The 17,554-nt window shown below is 43.2% G+C and overlaps 1 long non-coding RNA gene across 2 annotated transcripts in view; it reads right to left on the bottom strand.

Annotated features, from left to right (window-relative positions):
• LOC124518666 (uncharacterized) overlaps positions 1–17,554 on the bottom strand; it is a 91,053-nt gene that overhangs the window by 64,625 nt on the left and 8,874 nt on the right. For both annotated transcript variants that reach the window (XR_006963725.1, XR_006963724.1), the window contains one exon: positions 1,801–2,991. This is a non-coding gene — a long non-coding RNA (uncharacterized LOC124518666). The remainder of the gene's footprint in view (positions 1–1,800; positions 2,992–17,554) is intronic.

Here is a 17,554-nt window from a genome sequence, read left to right as displayed (position 1 = left end):
TAGGGAGGCCTGTGCTGATGGCAGCTCCAGCATCTTCCTGACTTGGTTTCCAAGGTCTCAACCCAGTCGGCCAGGAAGAGGAAAAGCATAAAGCCCAGCACAGGGTAGGTCCCAAAGGCCCCATCTCACCAAAATGAAGCACGATTCGCTTCTGCACACATTGCTTAGATTGGAATAAGGACACGCAGCCACACCTAATGGCAAGAGAGACAGAGATGTGGTCGAGTTGCGTCTGGAGGCAGAAGCAGCACGTTCTGGAAAACAGCTGGTTCCCTGTGAAACATCTCTTATGTATTCATCCTTCACTCTGCCACCAGAGTGGTCCAACATGGAACTCAGATGATATTTGTTGAGTGAGCAAGAGAGTGGTATCCAAAAAGGATCTCCTCAAAATTTACCAAGGTCTCCCCATCAATTATAGGGTGAACATTGTCACTGCTCTACCTCTCGTTTCCTTCTTGGCATCATTTCACATCATTCTGTCCTTCTCACACTTATGTTCAACAAGATGGGACCATGTTCTCTCACAGGTCATGTCTCTACACACTTTATCTTCTCACTCTTCCACCTACAGAACTCCCACGCACCCTTCAAGAGTCAGGTCAAGAGTCGCTTCCTCTTGGAAGCCCTCATGAATACCCCACCTCCACTTGCACCCAGGCAGAGTTGGAAGCTGGCTCCCCCTTCAGCTCCTTCGCAGCTGGCACTGACCTCTTCCATGACTATCACTTTGTCTTGCTATTCTGTGCTGGCGTACGTGTCTCTCCCACAGGAAGTGAGGCGGCTAATGGGGAGAGTGGTGGGTGTGTCCTATCTACTCTCTTCCTATCAGTAATGGGGCATCAACCAGATAGACAGCTTTAGCTTTCTCCATTTCAAACTCCACTAGCAGCCAAAAATAAAACTCTACATGGAAAATATCAGAGAGGTCAATAAAAAGCTCCCTCCTCCTGTTGGGTAAATGGCACCATGACCATCCAATGGGGATTTCTGCATCTCCCCTCATGATGTACATTAAAATCGCCAAATCCTAGGGGCGCCTGGCTGGGCTCAGTCAGTTAAGCACCGTCTGACTTGGGCTTGGGCCATGATGTCACAGTTCGTGAGTTCGAGCCACAGTTCGGGCTCTGTGCTGACAGCTCGGAGCCTGGATGGAGCCTGCTTCGGATCCTGTGTCTCCCTCGCTCTCTGCCCCTCCCCTGCTCGCTCTCTCTCTCTCTCTCTCTCTCAAAAATGAACATTAAAAAAATCTCCAAATCCTATCCATTCAACGTTCTTGACGTCACTAGGTTCCCCTCCTCACTGTGTGCTCCTCCCTGGGGAGTCCTGCCCTTCTCCCCACTGTCTCCTCCTTCTAATCGACCTCCCTGTCTTCAGTCTCCCCCTTACACCACATTTTCACGCTGGTGCAGACCCCCGAGGGAACTCTCAATGACACTGTCCCCATCCTAGCGTCCTAGCCGCGGCCAGCTCCTCGTCCTAAGTGTTAGGAGGTCCCCAACTCTTTCCAGCTTCATCCCCTGCACACCTGCCATCCACTGATGCTCTATCCCCAAAGAGCTGTTTGTGATTCCTCAACTCCAACATAAGCTTTGAGCCCTCCAAGTCTTTTCCCCTCTCTTTCAAAGCACCCTTCCTCCCCTACCCCCACCCTGCCTTTTCCTACCATAGAACTATTCATTATGAAGCAGCTCAAGTAATAGCTTCTTCTGAAGGCATCTCAGCGCACAGAGGTCCGTGCAACCTGCTCTTGTAGGACTTAGCACAGACAGACTACATCACAGTACAGTCCTGGCTTACCCCTCTCTCTCCTAGTGCTCTACTCTGTATTACAAGGAGCTTCTTCCTCCCTTTCCTCCAGTTCTGGATGGGTTTGGCCTGTGAAGACACCAGTGAAAGATTAGAAAGCTAGGAACCCAAAGGAGTCAGGATATCTCTCCCCTCCTCTCAGCTTTCTGTGATGCTCCTGGACACCCCACAACAACACCCCCCACTAGTTCCCCCCGGCCCTCTGCAGCCCTGGGGCCGAAGCAGTTGCCTGCTCTTACGATAACCCCTGGGTGGCCTTACCACCCACTTTGGCATCTCGGTTTCCCCCTCATCAGGTAACCAATCCCCTGTAGTAAATGCCCTCCGGTTTAAAACGTAGAGTGATTCTGTTTGGCTAAGGGGATCCTGTCTCAGATACACCATCTCTCAATCAAGATCGTCAAAGACAGGAGGCATGGAGGCAACCAGTGCTTAATAAGTGTTCATTTAAAGAATGAGTAGAGCCCTATTAAGCTCTATCTCAAGTTAGGCAACATAGGGAAAAAGGAGGAAGCGTATCTCTGGAGATGTGAGTGGCTCCCACGGGTAGGTGATCACATGAAACATTTCAATCAGGCCGAGAAAGAAGTGTTTTATGTAGGGGCCTCTACAGAAACAGGCAGAAAATTCTCCCAAACTGACCCTGACCCCTGGCCTTCTTCGCTAAGATCAACCAGTATTCCATTAAAAAGTTTCAGCCACAAAACGGGGCATTCTTTCCTTGTGATTCACATTACCCAGAAGCCTCTGGTTTCCCGGAATTTGTGTTAAGTAGTAGCTTTCAAAGATGATAATATTTGCCAACAATCCCTGGGGCACCACTTTACGTTTTCCTAAAACAAAAAGGGGATTATTTTGTCCGCCTTTCTCATTTCCACAGGCTTTTGCACATGGTAGCTCTTCCCCCTCTGGCATTAAATAGCAATTTCTCCCATTAAATTACGAGAATGATGCTTCGCCTTTTAAACATCAGTTGTCAATTAAGGTTGACAAACAAGCTTCCTGACCTTCTCGTGAACATCTTACCCAGCATGTGGTTACTAATTTCTCACTCCTTTTGTGAAACACTGGTCACAGACAAGCAGGCAGAAATAAATAGGGGAGCGTTTTCACCAGCTTCCTAACATCACTGTCTCAATTCTCTGCGCCTGCATGGTCATCCAAACGATGATCTTTGAAGATCTGTAGGCAAAAAAAATGATTAGATCATTGCGGATCTAATCAAATCGAACAACGCTCTGTTGACAACTTGTTATTTTTCTCCTCCTGCCTTTCTCCATCCTTCTTCATAACGCAGGGGGTGTTTAATCACTCCCCCGCCTGCCCGTGGATTAGCACGTCCAGATTCTGGCTTTCCGGTAAGGTCCAGTTCAAACACCAACATCTCCTCCCTGAGACGCCCAGCATGCTGTCCTCAGGGGAACTCCTCCTCCGCTATCTTAGGCTGCATTCGTGGACATGACGTTCGTGAGCTTCATGAGGGCAGACATGAGGTCTCTATGCCCCTGTGGCTCGTACGTAGTAAGTGCTCCACACATAGATACCGAATTAATTCTTCAAGATCCACACCCCTTTCTGTATATATGTTTATCCATATGTGTTCACATACTTCCTTTTTTTAATATTTTAATGTTTATTTTATTTATTTATTTATTTTTGAGAGAGAGAGAGAGAGAGAGAGAGAGAGAGAGATTGAGAGACAGAGTGCGAGTGCGAGCAGGGTGGGGGCAGAGAGAGAGAATGGAAGCAGGCTCCAGGCTCTGAACTGCCAGTACAGAGCCCAGCTCGGGGCTCAAACTCGTGAGCTGCGAGATCATGACCTGAGCCGAAGTCGGCCGCTTAACCAACCGAGCCACCCAGGCACCCCTCACAAACTTTCTTTGGATAATTCAATATAGCAATCATCCAAAGCAAGCATCGTTATCCCCATTTTATAGAGGTGCAAACTGAGGGTCAGAGACAGTTCAGTAATCAGGTTACAGGCTGGTTGAGTTGCAGACCTTGTACTGAAATTCAAATGTGCCTGATTACTCGGGGCTTTTTTTTTTTACTACAGCACAGTGTCTCTTATGACTTCAAGAGGCTTGGAGTTTTCTCCACTTTCCAAAATCAACAGCACAGCACTATAATCCTTCTAGGGTTAGCATTAATTTTAATATCCATATTCCTTTGGGATTGTTTCTCTTCCTGCTCTTTACCTCGTGGTATGTGATGCTTGGGAAAGCCTTCTGCCTGTGAAGACAGCCTGTGATCTAGTTTTCTCCTCCCTTGGTTTCCTTTTCCATAGAGAACGTATTCTTGGACTTCGCTCAATTCTTATGGTTTAACAAAGCTTTCCCCAAACACACTGAAGGTTTTGTTGTCTGCATGCACGTCTCGTCCTTCCTACTGGTCACCCCTCCCTTATGATGGGCTGTGTCTTTACTAATAACATTTCACTTGAGTGTGAATTGACCGGCTTCCCCTTCACTTTTTTAATTATACAAGCAATACGAGTCCATTGTAGAAATGACAGAAAATTCATATAAATGAAAGGAAAATAGTAATAATTAGAAATCCCACCACTAGGGGCGCCTGGGTGGCTCAGTCGGTTGAGCATCAGACTTCGGTCATGATCTCACAGTTCATGGGTTCGAGCCCCGCGTCGGGCTCTGTGCTGTCAGCTCAGAGCCTGGAGCCTGCTTCCAATTCTGTGTCTCCCTCTCTCTCTGCCCCTCCCCCGCTCACACTCTGTCTCTCTCTCAAAAACAAATAAACATTAAAAAAAACAACAACAACAAAAGAAATCCCACCACTCAGAGAAAACACTCTTACTACTGCAGTCTCCATCTTGCATTATTTTTACCCACATAAATACATTTGTGGGGTACCTGGCGGCTCGGTCCATACACTCTTGATTTCAGCTCAGGTCATTCTCTCATGGATTGTGGGATCGAGCCCCATGTAGAGAGCTCTGTGCTGTCAGCACACAGCCTGCTTGGGAATCTCTCTCTCTCTCTCTCTCTCTCTGCCCCTCCCCCACTCACATTCTCTCTCAAAATAAGTAAATAAGTTTAAAAATAAATATATTTGTATATATCTATACATATTTTTAAGATAAAATTATATTATGTGCATAAGTTATTTTTAATTTAAAACTTGTTATTTAGTGTTCCATGGACCTTAAAAAGAACAAAATGTTTTATGTATTTAAAGAAATCTTATTGATTAAGTTTATCTATATAAATTTATCTATAATCATAAATCTTATTGATTTATATTAAATTTATCTATAATCATAGATACAATCATAGATCTCTTTGGTCAGGTAAAAATTCAAAGGAATGATGCGCGTGTTTCCTTCCTCTGTTGTTTTGATTCTTTTCTTCACACATTATAAATAGATTTCGTATTATGTATTTTGTTGTTCAGTACATATTTTGTTACAGTAATTTTATTGAAGTTTGTATATGTCAACAATAAAACTGCAACCCTCCATCTTAGTTGTTGATTTTTATAAGAACATAGAAATTTTTTTTTTTAATTTTTCAGCGTTTTTTATTTATTTTTGGGACAGAGAGAGACAGAGCATGAACGGGGGAGGGGCAGAGAGAGAGGGAGACACAGAATCGGAAACAGGCTCCAGGCTCCGAGCCATCAGCCCAGAGCCCGACGCGGGGCTCGAACTCCTGGACCGCGAGATCGTGACCTGGCTGAAGTCAGACGCTTAACCGACTGCGCCACCCAGGCGCCCCGGCTGTCTGATTCTTTTTTTTTTTTTTTAAATTTTTTTTTCAACGTTTATTTATTTTTGGGACAGAGAGAGACAGAGCATGAACGGGGGAGGGGCAGAGAGAGAGGGAGACACAGAATCGGAAACAGGCTCCAGGCTCTGAGCCATCAGCCCAGAGCCCGACGCGGGGCTCGAACTCACGGACCGCGAGATCGTGACCTGGCTGAAGTCGGACGCTTAACCGACTGCGCCACCCAGGCACCCCAGCTGTCTGATTCTTTTTTTTTTTTTTTTAATTTTTTTTTCAACGTTTATTTATTTTTGGGACAGAGAGAGACAGAGCATGAACAGGGGAGGGGCAGAGAGAGAGGGAGACACAGCATCGGAAACAGGCTCCAGGCTCTGAGCCATCAGCCCAGAGCCCGACGCGGGGCGCGAACCCACGGACCGCAAGATTGTGACCTGGCTGAAGTCGGACGCTTAACCGACTGTGCCACCCAGGCGCCCCTCTATTCTCTTTAATAAAATCAATTGATTTTTTTTTAATTTTTTTTCAACGTTTTTATTTATTTTTGGGACAGAGAGAGACAGAGCATGAACGGGGGAGGGGCAGGGAGAGAGGGAGACACAGAATTGGAAGTAGACTCCAGGCTCTGAGCCATCAGCCCAGAGCCCGACGCGGGGCTCGAACTCACGGACCGCGAGATCGTGACCTGGCTGAAGTCGGACGCTCAACCGACTGCGCCACCCAGGCGCCCCAAACATAGAAATTTTTTTATGTTAAAATTGGCCTAGGTGGATTGAGTACCTACTGTGTACAAGACACAGAGGACACAGAAAGCCACCAACATGCGTCCAGGTGGCTATAGTCTTGTCGTTAATTTGTGCACGGGTGTATTTGGATCCATTGGCTCCATTTCCTCTCTCCCTCTCAGGACCGTCCGCCATCTGTCCACACCGCACTCTTTCCTGTCTATCTATCACACGCCCGGTGTGCTCCTTCCAGTTCCCTTTCCCTGTGTGTTCTCAGAGCCTCCTTTACCTGCCTTTCACTGAACTGACTTTATTCTTGGCAGCGTTGACTCTGTTCCTCATGGCTTCCGATGCCGTCGGAATTTCTGTCCTGGTCTTACTGTCCCCCTGCATTTGAGTCTACATTTCCCTTTCGTCCGCATTTTGCTGTCTCTCCGTAACATCTTTCTTCTCTTCTTCAGAGACTTCACAATTTCTTTTTAAGGGCCCCGAGAGAGAGCAAATGCTCCCTAAAATGTCATCGTCTTTCCTGAAATACACTCATCCTTTGTATTTGAATCGATGACAATCCTGTTTGCAGCAGAATGTTTTGATAGGTCCTGTTTTTGTTTTGTTTTATTGCTGCTTGCTTATTTTTAAAATCATTCCTTGAATTGAAAAATATATTGAGGATCTCCACAGGGCAGGCACCGGAAGGATAATGTTGAAAGGGAAAAAAAAGAAAAATCCTAGAACTAGCTTCTAGTCTCATTCTCTGGTGTGAAAGACAGACTTTAAGCAAGTAAGAAAACAGATATGAATTAGGGCCAGGTATTAAAGAAAAAGAAGGGAGTCCTATGAGAGACCATAGCCGGGGAAACTGCCTTAGATTGGGTGACCCTCTAAACCTCTTGGGAAGTGATATTTGAGATGAGATGTCATGGATGAAAATGAGCAATCCATATGAAGAGAGAGTGTAGGCGTGAACCAGGTAAAAAGAACAGCACGTGCAAATGCCCTGAGGCCAGAAACCCTCTTGCTTTTCTCTGCCCTGATCACTCTGCAGGAGTTGCAGTGAAAGAGGCGGGCAAAACCAGGCCACACCCAGGCTGGTACAAGCTTGGGTGTTCTTGGAGATGCTACGAGAATTCACTAGGATCTCCAAGGAAAGGAGTGCGTGATCTGACTGACGCTTTAAATCCGTTGTGGCTGCTGCTGGGAAGCATGGGGTGGAAAGCCAAGTAGTCGAAGCAGGAAGTCTGTTAGGCTGCAAAGTCAGTGATCCGAATAAGAAATTATAGTAGTTTAGAGTATGGCAAAAGGATTCAAGATATATTTTGGAATTGGAATTTTGGATTAAGTGAACTGGGGTTAAATGGGGGTGCAGAGAGGTTTGTTAAACAAAAGGAAGAGGGGTGCCAGGGTGGTTCACTCAGTTGAGCGTCCAACTCTTGATTTTGGCTCAGGTCATGATCCCAGGGTCATGGGATTAAGCCTCAAGTCAGGCTATGCACTAAGCATGGAGCCTCCTTAAGATTCTCTGTCTCTCTCTGTCTCTCTCTCTCCCCCTCCCCCTCTGCCCCTCTCCCCCACTCACACACATGCTTTCTCTCTAAAATAAAAACAAACAAACAAGAGGAAGAAGTTGCCAGGCTTTAGGCTCAAGCAACCGGGTGGATGGCACCACTGTAATTGAGATGCGAAAGCCCAGCAGCAGAACAGCTTTAGCGCTGAGAATCAGGATTTCAGTTTGAGACATGGTAAGTTTGTGATGCATTTGACAAATAGACAAGATCAGGTCTTTACAGGGAAATCTTGGATGAAATTAAAAGTTGGGGAGTCCTCAGGACACAGAAGGTATTTAACATCACATGGATGGATTAGAGAATCGTGGGTGGAGAGATAGAGAGAGATGAGTAGGTAGCCACACACGACAGCCTGAGGGACTCCCAAATTCAGACGTGTTGTAGGACAGAAAGAGGGAAGAGAAGAACCCACACCCTAGAGTCACAGGGGCAAGGAAAGAGGTGTTTGAAGAAGACAGAGTGGTTGACCTCTGTGTAAAATGGCAACGTAAAGATCCTTCTGCACACCTTTCCTCTTAGAAATCTGCGCTGAACAAGAAAAATGAGAACAGAAACACAGATTCACAGATTCCAACCATAATGAATCCTGGAAATGTCTGTAGACCACAAAAACATGAAGAACAGAAAAGATAGGGCGGGACGGTTAGCACCTGTCAGAGCAGTGAAATGTGACACTTCAGTGTGTGCCACGAGAGGCACTGACGAGAACCAGGTCAAACCCTGAAAAGACACCAGAAGCAGAGGCGTCTGGTGTTGTGCAGGCGCACGGGGAGCTTTGGGATTTGGGATGTCTTGCTTGTCCATATGGATGGACACCTGATATGCGGAAAGACATCTCCACTAGAGGACAACCCATGAAGATCAATGGAATGTCTCGGGGAAAATCAATGAAATGGATAGGTTACAGGTGAATTTGACTCTGTGGAACATTATATTGAAAGGAAGGAGAAATATTAGCAAAAGTACAAGGTACAAGGAAATGGGCAAGTGAAATAAATCAGGCAATTACTAACTACAGGAAAAACAAAAGTCGTGTAAGAAGCAATCAGTATGCTGCTTGGCAAAGCAGAGGGCAGTGTTTATTTAGTCCAGTGATATGAATACTTCATAGTGATTTAACTAAAACCTGTGGTATAACCAGGAGGACTGGAAAAGCATCAGAATTGGTGTTTGGAGGACATGTGTGCTAAGCAGCATCTACCAAAATAGGAGGTCAATATAAGCTCTAAAATGAAAAAATAAAGAGATTGTGTACTGACATACTTACAAACATGGAGGTAAATACCAGATCCAATATTTGCCCCCAGATAATGTACATGGACTCTCCTTGAGTCTCCTCACTGTTCCTGGGCGCCCCTTAAACCTCCCCTTAAACATCAGCTGGAGGGCCGATGATATATGTTCTCATAACCATTTTAAAAGAAGTCTATAGAAGGCCGGAAAGAACTGAGGCCAAAGTCTGCCCCGGTCACACTGGGGTGGGGTCATTTGTCTTTGTTGGTTGACTTCCATATTTCATTCCCTGTCATAGGAAGGCCATTTTCCACATCAGTTTACTGTTTGGCTTGGTAGCTACTCTTGGTACATCCACTCATTTGGAACAGTGTCCCATCCTCTTGACAAGAAAGTAGCATTCATGGCCCTCCTGCTTGGGAAAGTCCTTATCTGTCTCTATGTGAAACCCGACGTCACTGAGACAATGGATCAGAGAAAATCCCCAACCTGCTTTTCATTGCTGTAAGCCGTGTGTCATATTCTTAATTTAGCCTTGTCTCCCACCCTACATCAGCCTCGATCAGTGACTTAAGGGGATGCTGATAGAACCTGAAGAATTTCCTTCCTCCTCTGTGACTTCCATCTGGTCCCACTGCACTGGACCTAATAGATATACCTTGAATTTCATGCAGTGTGGTTGGCATCATTCCCTGGTTTCCACACAAATGAGCCGGGGGCATTTTGTTTTTGTTCCTTTAATGTCTTTTGGTCATTTCCAATTCTGAGAAAAGCTTCAGAAACCTACACATAAGTTACCATCTTTGCCAAAAGTCTGTGGCAACAGGCACAGCTTCCTGATTCTCCGAAATGTGCTTCATTCATATCTGAATATTCTTGTAAAATGTGTTAAAAATAGACCTTTTCAAATTCACAACCTAAAAAGGACTTATGTCTTAATGTGTACGAGACCACACCACCTCATCCTGTACCGATTCAATTACACATTGTTAGCAAGGATGTTTAAAATTCTAATGCAAATGAGAAGTGGTGTATTATTCAACCGCAAAAAGGAGTGGAGTATAACATGGATGAAACTGGAAAACAGTACGCTACGTGAAAGAAGTCAGACACAAAAGACCACATATTATATGAGTTCATTTCTATAAAATGTCCACTGCACATATCTACAGAGTCAGCAGATGTGTTAGGGGAAACGGGGTGACTCCTAATGGATACAGGTAATGGAAATGCTTTGGAATTAGGAAGTGGTGATGTTCGCACAACTTTAATAAATACATTAAAAACCACTTAAAGCGTATATTTTGAAAGTGTGTGGGGCACCTGGGTGCCTCAGTCGGTTAAGCGACTGCCTCTTGATTTTGGCTCAGGTCATGGTGTCACAGTCATGAGTTCGAGCCCCACATCAGGCTCTGCACTGGGCTTGGAGCCTGTTTGGGATTCTGTCTCTCCTTCTTCTGCTCCTCCCTCGCTTGCACACGTGTGCACACTCTCTCAAAAAAAAAAAAAAAAGTGAATAAATAAATAAATAAAAATTAAAAATTGAAAAAATAAAAACAAAAAAGAAAGGGTAAATTTTATGGTATGTGAATTACATCCCAATAATTAAAAAAAAAATTCTCATGCGATCTCAATGGGGCTTGAAACTTTCTGAAGAATTTCAAGCCATGGCACGCACAATTGAATACAAAAAAGAATCCATAGAACTACGGACAAAGTGCCATGCCCTAAAGCTTACCTAATCTGGGGTTTTGTGTACCAATAATGGAATCAAAAATATTATTAAATGGTACCCCCCAAAACTCTGAAATGGGTACTGTGTACTACTATTTGTATAGAAAAGGGGAAAAGTGGGTACATAAGCCTTTTATATATGCATAAAATATCTTTAGGCAATACAGAAGAATTGGTAACAGTGTTACCTCCAAGGAAAACTGGCTAAAGAGCGAGTAACAAGGTGGCGAGATTTTTCACCATATCTTTATGCTGTATATACCATATACACGATGTGCTTTTCACCTCTGATTTTCAGCCATGTGAACGGAATAACCACTCAAAATAAATCAAAATTAAATTATTTTTGCCTGCTTACAGTTTAGGTCATATTTCCAGATTCAATTGCCACTATAAGTGTGGATTTCTCTATTTCTCCTTTCAATGCCACTGGCTTTTGTTTCATATATTTGAAGCTCCGTTATTACATTTATACACATTTAAAGCAATTATGGCTTCTTGCTGAATTGGCCTCTCTTACATTAAGAAATGCTCCTCTTTCCCTCTTTATCCTTCATAATAGTCCTTGTGTTTAAGTTTACATTGTGTTGTTTGCTTTGTATTTAAAAATCAGTTATCCAATTTGACAATCGTATTCTCTTTTACATTATTTAACACATGATAACAGTTTTAGAAACTATTTTAAAATTATTTTCTTTCTTCCATTTTTTAATGTTTATTTATTTATTTTGAAAGAGAGAGAGAGAGAGAAAGAGAGGGAGACAGACAGAGCATGAGCGAGGGAGAGGCAAAGACAGAGAGAGATAAGAGAATCCCAAGCAGGCTCTATGCTGTCAGTGCAGAGCCCGACTCAGGCTCAAACCCACGAACCATGAGATAATGACCTGTGCCAAAATCAAGACTTGGATGCTTAACCAACCAAGCCACCCAGGCACCCCTTAGGATTATTTTCTATTAACTTTATTAACTATTATTGCTGGGCCTGGTTCTCTTGGTTGATTTTTTTTTAAATAGCCTTTAAAAATTTTTTTTTCAATTTTATTTTTCTGAGAGAGACAGACAGACAGAGCATGAGTGGGAGAGGGGCAGAGATAGAGGGAGACAGAACCCAAAGCAGGCTGTAGGCTCTGAGCTGTCAGCACAGAGCCCTTGCAGAGCTCGAGCCCACGAACCGTGACATCATAACCTGAGCCGAAGTCAGACGCTTAACCTACTGAGCCACCCAGGTGCCCCCTAGTCTTTTTTTTTTTTTAAAGTAGTTCTAGGTTCACAGCAAAATTTAATGGAATGTGCTCCTACACCCCCTGTCTCCTCCACTCCTCCTAGGCCAGGGTGGAAATTTTGTTACACCCAATGAACCTACACTGATGTGTCATTGTCATCCAAAGTCCACAGTTTAAATTAGAGATCACTCAGTGTGTTCACATTCTATGGGTTTTGACAAATGTGTAATGACATACAACTGTCGTTATAACATCATACAAAATAGTTTCACTGCCCTAAAATTTTCTTTGCTTCACCCATCCATTCCTCCTTCCCCCTTAACTCCTGGCAACCACTGATCCTGTAACTGCCTTCATATTGTTCCTTTCCCAGAATGTCATATAATTGGAATATATAGCCTTTTCAGATTGGCTTCTTTCACTTAGTAATATATGTTTAAGGTTCTTCCAGGTCTTTTCAGGGTTGTATATTTCATTTCTTTTTAGCGTTGAATAATATTCTATCGTCTGATGGACCACAATTTATTTACCCATTCACCTACCGAAGGACATCTTGGTTGCCTCCAAGTTTGGGCAATTATAAATAAAACTGCTATACACATTTGCGTGCAGGTTTCTGTGCGGATATAAGTCGTCAACTCCTTTGGGTAAATCCCAAGGAGCCCGATCGCTAGATCATACGGTAAGACTATATTTAGCTTTGTAAAACACCACCCAACTGTCTTCCAAAGTGGCGGCACCATTTTGCATTCCCACCAGCAGTGCATGAGAGCTCCCACTGGTCTCCATCCTCACCAGCATTTCGTGCTCTCAGTGTTTGGGATTTTCCCCTCTGTAATAAGCTGTGTGGGGGTATCTCACTGTGGTTTTAATTTGCAGTTCCTTGGAGACACAGAATGTGGAACAGCTTGTCCCCTGCCATCTGAGTATCTTGTTTGGTGAGGTGCCTACTTGGATCTCTTGCCACTTGTTTATTTATTTTTGTTCTTGTTCTCTAATTTTTTTGTATGTTTCTGTATATTTTGAATAATAGTTCTTGATCCAATGTGACTTTTGCAAATATTTTCTCTCAGTGTGTGGCTCGATTTCCCATTCTCTTGACAGTGTTTTTCGCAGAGCAGAGGCTTTAGTTTGAATGACGTCCAGCTTATCAAACGTTTTTTTTTTTCGTGGATTGCGCTTTTGGTGTTGTATCTAAAAAGTTATCACCGCACCCAAGATCATCTAGATTTCTTCTTATGTTATTGTCCAAGAGTTTTACACTTTTACATTTTACATGTAGGTCTCTGAACTACTTTTAGTTAATTTTTGTGATGGGTGTGAGGTATGTATTTAGATTCAGTTTTTGCACGTGGATGTCCAGTGTTTCAGCACCAGTTGTTGGAAAGACTATCTTGTGGTGCCTGGGTGGCTCAGTCGGTTAAGCATCCAACTCTTGGTTTTGGCTTAGGTCATGATCTCACGGTTCTTGAGTTTGAGCCCCACATCAGACTCTGTGCTGACAGTGTGGAGACTGCTTGGGATTCTGTCTGTCTGTCTGTCTCTCTCTCTCTCTCTCTCTGCCCCTCCCGTTTGCTGTCTCTCTCTCAAATAAATAAAAATAAACCTAGAAAAAAAAAGGATTTTTTCCATCATATTGCCTTTCTATCCTTGTCAAAGATCAGTTGATTATATTCACAGGGGTCTATTTCTGGGTTCTCTAATCCTGTTTTACTGATATATTTGTTTATTCTTCCGCCAAGAGTATACTGTCTTCATTGCTGCAAATTTATAGTGAGTCTTGAAGTGGGATAGTGTCAGTCCTCTGATTTTGTTCTTTTCCTTCAATTTTGTGTTGGTTATTCTGGGTGTTTTGCTTCTCCACATATATTTTAGAATCATTTTGTCCATATCCACAAATTGAGATATTGATTAGGATTGTATTGACTAGGTAGACATGTTAACAAGATTGTTATCTTGTTATCTCCTTATCTTTAAAAATGGAAAAATTCCCCAATAATGTAGTTCTTCTTTGATTTCCTTAGTCAAGTTTATAATGTTCCTTATACTGATCTTGTTACTATGTTTTTAAGATTTATATGTAAGTATTTCACTTTGGGGGTGGGTGTTAATGTAAATTGTATTGTGTATTTACTTTAATTCCACCGGCTCATTGCTGGCATACAGGAAAGCGATTGGCTTTTTATATTAAACTTGTATCCTGCAAACTTGCTATAATCAGGTATAAGTTCCAGGAGGTTTTTGTTGATTCTTTTGGATTTTCTACATAGACAATCACGTCATCTGCAAACAAAGACAGTTCTATTTCTTCCTTCCCAAACTCTATACCATTTATTTGTTTGTTTGTTTGTTTGTTTGTTTGTTTTTACCTTATTGCATTAGCTGGGACTTCCAGTATGATGTTGAAAACGAGGAGTGAGAGGGCTCATTCTTACCTTATCCCTGATCTTAGCAGGAGAGCTCCTAGCTTCTTACCAGTAGGGATGATGGCAGCTTTGGTTTTTTGTAAATGTTCTTTATCAAGTTGAAAATGTTCCCCTCTACTCCTCGTTTGCTGAGGCTTTTTATCATGAGTGGGTTATTGGTTGGTTTTTCTCCTGGTTCTGGGTCATATCTCCCTGAGCTTTGTACACTGAATGTAGTCAGACACCTGGACGTATACAGCAGAAGGGCTGCTTGGCAAGTAGCCAGTTGTCTAGGGTGACCGGAAAGTAGGATGTGGGAAGACGAAAGTGGAGAGATAAGGGCAGCCAGCCCACGGACGTTTCTGTAGGCCATGCTAAGGATTGAAGAGCTTACCTGGAAGAAATACCCAAGCTCGTTTGTGTGCTAATGGAACAATCCATCAAGTACAGTGGGGAAATTGCTGAACAAAGGGATGAGATGATTGGAAAAAAAAGTCTGTGACCACTAGAAGAGACAGCATTCGGGCCAATATGAAGGACTTGCTCTTTGAAACGAACTAAGTTTTCCCTTTCGTTGGAACCAAGAAAAGAATCCGAGAGCATGGGTACTGATTCTAGGAGGTTATTCGATTCTGTGGTAGGAATATGAGCACTAGCATGAAATTACTGAAATGCTGTCCATAAAATAGAAGTTTAGGTCATCAATCAAGGTTATGGAGGTCTAAAGAGTGAGAAGGTATGAAGTAGTCACCTTGGAGAATGAGAAAGTAAATCTGCCAGGAAAAAATAGGACTGCCGACTGGTGGGAATGTTTCGGTGGCGGCAGTCAATGCAGAGTGAAACCAGAAAGCGCAGTTGTGTTCTACCCTTTGATGTTCAGCTGCCGACACATAGACAGATAGATTGGAATCTGCCAGGCAAATGACTGAGAAAGAAAGTGTCAAAGAAATCAAGAATGTGCTACAAAAGAATGATTATAATGAAGAACCATGAAATGGGTATGAACATATGTAAGGAGATAAGGGGAGAAATTAATAATAAAAAAAAGTGGGAGGGTCAATAGTGGTGGTACAAGACAAAGTGAGTGCAAATATCGGAGTCATACAGGGTAGGAGGCTCAAAACCAGAGATTCGGGTGACTGACAATTAGAACTAACAGGATGATAATGGGAGCTGCTGGTTGAGGCAGAGGGGAGAAAACAATGGATAGAAGTGATTGGGTCCGGGAACTGTTGCATAGAAAACCTACCAGAAATCACGGCAGGATTAAGGGATGGGGGGAAACAGTAAGCAAGATACTGTAGTCCTCAGGGAAGAAGAGTAGATGACCAGGAAATTGCACCATGAAGGGGTTCGGATTGGAAAATCTAACGGTATAAACTTCAGAGGAGATGGACATGTGTGTGTGTGTGCGTGTGTGTGTGTGTGTGTGTGTGCATGCGTGCACACGTTCTTGTTTTTTGGTTTTCCGGACAAGAGAGGTAACAATGAGGAGCAAGATCCATCCCTATCCCATCATCCCACCCCTACAAAATCTTACAAAAGGAAAGGAAAGGTAAAATCAGCTTCCAGCTTACATACACACACAATAGAATAATACTCAGCAATGGAAAAGAATGAAATCTTGCCGTTTGCAAAAACGTGGATGGAACTAGAGTGTATTATACTAAGTGAAATAAGTCAGAGAAAGACAAATATTATATGATTTCACTCATATGTGGGATTTAAGAAACAAAACAGATGAGGGGCGCCCGAGCAGCTCGGTCGGATAGGCATCCGACTCTTGATTTCAGCTCAGGTCATGATCTTGCACTTTGTGGGTTTGAGCCCCGTGTCAGGCTTCTCTGCTCCAAGCAGGGGAGCCTGCTTGAGATTCTCTCTCTCGGCCCCTCCCCCATCTCAAGATAAATAAACATTGGAAAAAAGAAATGCAACAGATGAACATAGGGGAAGGGAAGGAATAAACAAGATAAAAACAGAGAGGGAGGCAAACCATAAGAGACTCTTAAATACAGAGAACGGACGGTTGCTGGAGGGGAGGTGGGGGGGGATGGGCTAAATGGGTGATGGTCATTGAGGACGGCACTTGTTGGGATGAGCACTGGGTGTTGTATGTAAATAATGAATCACTGGGTTCTACTCCCGAAACCAATACTACACTGTATGTTAACTAACTTAAATTTAAAGAAGTGAGGTTTTTTTAATAAAATACCTTAGGGTTTAGAGAAGACTACAGGGGAAGCTGTGCCTTTGGGGTACAGCCAGCTATAAGCTGTGGAGTACTAATACCAGTGAATATCATGAAATAGAAGAAATCACCAAGGAAGTCTATTGGTATAGAAGAAAGGAAGAGGGAGAGGTTTTGAATCCTGGAGAACAGTGACATCAAAATCTTGCCCCTAAGTTTTAAATATTATGTATGAAAATAACACGTGCATAATTTTAAATCTCAAACAATACTCAAAAGCTTATCATGAAAAAACCAGCTTCCTACCTTTGCCCCTCTCCATGACTACAGTCTCCAGAGACAATGTCTCAATTGGACCCTCACCTTTTCTTGTTAATCTGTCTCTACATATTGAACTCCACATCATAGTTCTACCTCTTTATTCATCGATATCAGGTGTTAGGTATTAGCTGGTGACTTCCTAATGATGGCGGAGAAAGACTTAGCTCTTGCACAACTCACCTCTCTACCCCACCACACCACCCAACCAACATCTCAGCGATTTTTGGTGAAATCATTAATCGGTGTTTACACTTTAATAATGTATAGTAATGCTTCTGAGGAAACTGACAGTCATTTGTAAGCATAGATCCTATCTTACTCAACATTTCATTTTTCCTGGAGTTGATAATTACCCCATGTTTTCATTTGCTTGACACTCTAACATGCCTCTGACACTCTGACATATTTTTTTTACAAAATTCTCCAGCATCTCTGTCACCTACCTACTGATAACTTTTTGCATGCACTCAAACACACTGGTTCCATTTTTTCCCTCCTGGAGACCCGAGTCCTCCCTGAGGACTCCACGTTTCTGGTTCAATCTGGACTGGTTTTTCTCTAGGCCTGCTATGTAGCTTTTATTTTTAGGACTTCCCTTTGCTGCCCTCCCT

Source organism: Lynx rufus, unplaced genomic scaffold, assembly GCF_022079265.1.
Source record: "Lynx rufus isolate CCGP_SWC_20201006 ecotype Redwood Valley unplaced genomic scaffold, mLynRuf1.p SCAF_25, whole genome shotgun sequence".
NCBI lineage: Eukaryota > Metazoa > Chordata > Mammalia > Carnivora > Felidae > Lynx > Lynx rufus.
Note: the sequence above shows the minus strand (reverse complement) of the source record. Positions and strands in the feature narration are given on the sequence as shown.